The sequence below is a fragment of the Elephantulus edwardii genome, unplaced genomic scaffold (assembly GCF_000299155.1).
Source record: "Elephantulus edwardii isolate Elephantulus edwardi_28Jun2011 unplaced genomic scaffold, EleEdw1.0 scaffold00119, whole genome shotgun sequence".
Classification (NCBI taxonomy): domain Eukaryota; kingdom Metazoa; phylum Chordata; class Mammalia; order Macroscelidea; family Macroscelididae; genus Elephantulus; species Elephantulus edwardii.
Window position 1 is genome coordinate 6,806,064 of NW_006399869.1, and position 4,782 is coordinate 6,810,845.

At 37.2% G+C, this 4,782-nt stretch overlaps 1 pseudogene; it reads right to left on the minus strand.

Moving 5' to 3' along the window:
- LOC102848154 overlaps window positions 1-4,782 on the minus strand; it is a 13,290-nt pseudogene that overhangs the window by 1,518 nt on the left and 6,990 nt on the right.

Sequence of the window (4,782 nt, forward strand, 5' to 3'; positions counted from 1 at the left end):
GCTCTTCAGTACTTTGGAGAGGTCCCTAACAGCAGACTTTCCCATGGCAATGTGCCTTTTATTTTCCTGGTTACTGGTGCCAAGAGTGTTGACTGTGGATCCAAGCAAACTAAAGCTGTGAAGAATCTCAATCTCTTCACCATCCATCCTGATGCTGCCAATTGGTCCAGTGGTGAGAATCTTTGTCTTCTTGACATTGAGCGTCAATCTAGTTTTATTTGAAAAACTTTCATTTTTACAATTATAAAATTTAAATCCGGTAAGATTTCAGAGTAAAAGTCTGCATTATAATTTCTTTTCATGCGAGGAATATCAACATTTCAGCCTGAGATCCGATTATTTATTTCCTATGTGATTATTTTAACAAAATAGAGGTGTAATGTCTACTTTTTCATTGACTACGCAAGCACATAGTCACATTTGACTGAGTGGATCACAACAAATAGTGACTAACTTTGAGAATGCACAACCCAGAACACTTAATTGTGCACATGTGAAACTTAACCTTGGACCAGGAAGCAGTTGTCAGAACAGAGAAAGGAAACACTGCATGGTTAAAATCAGAAAAAGTGTACATTAGGGATGCATCTTAGCTCCATAAACTTTCAATCTATATGTGGAAAGGATCATTCAGGAGGCTGGACTTTTTGAGAAGAAATGTGACATCAGGATTGGAAAAAGACTCATCAACCACTTGCCCCATTCAGATAATACAATCTGGATTGCTGAAACTGAGGAGAATCTGAAGAACTTACTGCAGAAAGTCAAGGACTGTAGTCTTCAACATGGATTGAAGTGCAGCATCAAGAACACAAAGATTCTCACCACTGGGCTAATTGACAGCATCATGATAGATGGACAAGAAATTGAAATTGTTAACATTTTTAGTTTCTTTGGTTCCTGCCAGTAATGGCAGGAAATCAAAAGAGAAATTGCCCGGGAATATCTGCCATCAGGGACCTCTCTAGAGTGCTGAAGACCAAGTCTCTGTAGAAGCTAGGGTGCACCTGCTCCAAGCCATTATCTTTGCAATTACTTGCTATGCATCAGAGAGCTGGACTTCAATGCCTTTGAGTTGTGGTGCTGTAGAAGAGTATTGAACACATCATGGACTGCCAAGAGAACAAACAGGTCTGTTCTGAAAATAGTGAAGCCAAGTTGATCCTTAAAGGCAAGGATTTTTAAATTCTATCACATATACTTTGGACATTTTGCCTAACAACCTAAGTGTCCATCAACAAATGAATGGATAGAGAAGCTATGGTATATTCACACAATGGAATACTATGCTGCATTGAAAAACAAGGAACTCGGGCAATATTATTCAAAATGGGTGACCCTGGAGGACATTATGCTGTGTGAAATAACTCAGTCACAAAAGGACAAACACTGCATAGTGCCACTATTGTAAAATGGGACTGACATCGGGTTGTGGGGAGACTGAGAAAGATGAAATAAATAATGTATACTACATTGAAACATATTAGGGAGAAAACAGTTTAAAAGGGATATGTGATTAGGTATTATTGTCATGACGGGAGTCCAGAATGAAGGCTGCATAGTGGAATGGACTTGGAGGGAGGGATTGTATAACAATGAAAGAATTTTTCTTTTATTTTTCAAAGAGAATAGTGAACTAGGGGAGGGGTAGTCAGGGAGAAAAGTGCAACAATGAATGAATGGAAATCCAAAGTCTCTGTAAATTTTCATCAAAATTTAAATAAAAATAAATCTGAGACAGAGCTTCAAAATCCTAGCCTCTGAGGAGAGATTTGGTTTCATCCTCTCTTAGGAGAGACTTACTCATTTTCTTCGTGGTCCATGGTATATTTAAGATTCTCTCCAGAGCACGACAACTCGAAGACACTGATTCTTCTTCTGTCATCCTTAGTCATTGTCTAACATTCTGAAACATAACAAGTTATTGTGAAGACCATGGACTAGATTAGGTGCACCTTAGCCTCTAGACTGACATAGTTGCTTTTCAGTACTCTCAAGAGTTCCCTGACAGCAGATTTTATCAGTGCAATTAGTCTTTTGATTTTTCTGACCGCTGGTACTAAGTGTGGATTGTGGAGCAAGCTGTAATTGTTAGCTACCTCAATCTTTTCTTCCATCTATCATGCTGCTATTAATTGGCCCAGCGGTGAGAAACTTTGTCATCATGCTGTTGAGCTTCAATCCATATTGAAGACTATAGTCCTTGACCTTTTGCAGCAAGGACTTCAGGTTCTCCTCAGTTTCAGCAAGCAAGGTTGTGTTATCTTCATAGTGCGGGTTGTTGATGAGTCTTCTTACAATCTTGATGCCACATTACTTCTCATAAAGCCCAGATTCTGGAATGATCTGTTCTGCATATAGATTGAAAAGGAATGGAGACAGAGTGCATCACTGATGCACTCCTTTCCTGATTTTGAACCATGCCGTATTTCCTTGCTGTGTTCTGTATCCTGGTCCAACCTTAGTTTTCACATAAGTGCAATCAAATGTTTTGGAATTCCTGTTTTCCTCAAGGTTAGCCACAATTTTTCTCACTTTTTTTCTCATATTACTTCTCAAAACATTTTAAACATAAACATTGTCTCAACTATTGACGTTGTTGTTGTTGTTGTTGTTGTTGTTAAGTGCTGTCGAGTCGCAGGTGACTCATAGCGACCCTATAAAGGAGAGTCCTCGACCCTTGGGTGCCTTTCATCCTCTCTCCAGGTTCATAGGGTTACTGGAGGCAAGTTATTATGGAAGTGGATGCCACTCCTCCTTCCAAGCTCCATCCCACTCTCTGTGCACATTGTGTAGCCAACCATTAACACATTTGACACATCAGTGCCACAGTGTCACACTGATAAAAATTAAATATTCCCCACACATTTTCAAGCTACATGGAAGCTAAGAGGGAACACATTATTTAGTCCCCAAAACATCAGATAGTTCAGACAAACAGAAGTCAAATTAAACTTCCATCAGAAATATGCATTTCACATTTTACTTTCAAATATTGTAGAATTCAAGCGTCTATCAGTGCTTTAATTAATTAATCAAGAAGGTCTCCTCAAATGTAGCATTTTTTGTTTTTTTTAGGTTCCATCAAGTCAAGTGCAACTCATAGTGACTCTACGAACAACAGATCTGACCCGTTTTATCTTGTGCCATCCTCGCAACCTCTGACACACTCAAGCTAGTCATCTGATCTTTCCCTTTTTCCTTGACCCTTCACCTTTCAAGAGCAATGTCATTTTCCAAGGAATAGCCTTTCCTAACATTATGCCCACAGTAAGTGAGGCAGAGCATTATAAAATTTGGAGAAAATTTAGGAATTTCTCTTTGACATGAGATTTATTATTACAACTCAGAGAGAAGCACTACAATGCAATTTAAAATTAACAAGGAATAAATCCCCAAAAATATGATTCAATAGAATATGGAAATCATCAAGCAATATTATTAATATCATACACAAGCGATATGTTGCTGAAATTAATCCAAGAATACTTGGTTAGCATGTTGTTAGGAAGCTGCAAGAATTTCAATTAGGCTATAGAAGATGTTAGGGAACCGGGGATATCTTTGCTGATGCCAGATGGACCCAGGCTGAAAGCAAAGAATGCCAGAAGAAAGTCTTTATTAACTATGTAAAGACATTTTACTTTGTGTATTATAATAAATTATGGCTAACACCGAGAAGAAGAAGAATTCTGAGGGACTTGTGCAAACAGAGGAAGGAAACACTGCATGGTTTAAAATAAAGATGTGTGTTAGGGTTTATCATTCCTCCATATCTATTCAACTGTATTCTAAAAAAACAATTTAAGAACTTAGACTCTATGAAGAAGAATATAGTATCAGAGTTGATGTAAGAATTATCAATAACCTTTATTATGCAGAAGAAATTACTTTGCTTGCCTTTTGGTTATTAGTACAAATACCTATGTATGACACCATCAGAGTTTAAGTATTACAACTCTAGAGAATATTTTTAGCTCAGAGAAAAGAGTCTTCCTCTCTCAAACCCAACTCCAAAAGTTTGTTTTGCTTTTTGGTGGACTTTGACAATTCCAATAAATCTAAAGATGGACTTTTCCATATCTGCAAGGAAGCCTTTTGAAATTTTAAGGGGATTTATATTATTGGTATATTTTTTGATAGATTTGTCACTTTAACAATTTTATTTACCAATTTATGTATAATTTGGCTGTGTTTTTCTTTCATTCACTTTTTGTTCCAAGCGATGATTCCCATACATTGTGTCTTATAAAACTAGTCACCATTAATTTGTGCCCATTCTTAGCCCAACTTTTTAGATTGCTATTGAATCTTTCTTTGTTTTTAGATTTTATTTTAATAACTTTAATGAACATTTACAGAGATTATGGATTTCCATTCATTCATTGTTGCACTTTTCTCCCTGCCCAGCCCTCCTCCCTCCCTAGTTTGCTCCTCTCTTTCAAAAGTAAAAGAAAATTCTATCTTTAGTATACAATCCCCCCGCACCCCTCCCACTGCTCCAAGTACACTCTACTATGTAACCTTAATTGTGGACTCTTGTAATAACTATAATACCCTATCATATGTTGCTTTTAAATTATTTTATTCCTCATCTGTGTCAATGCAGTATACACAATTTATCCAGTTTTTCTCAGTCTTACCCCAACCCTGATATCAGTCCCATTTTACAGCAGTGGCACCATGCAGTATTTGTCCTTTTTTGACTGAGATATTTCACTCAGTATAATGTCCTCCAGGGTCACCCATTTTGAATAATATTGCATTCATTCCTTGTTTTTC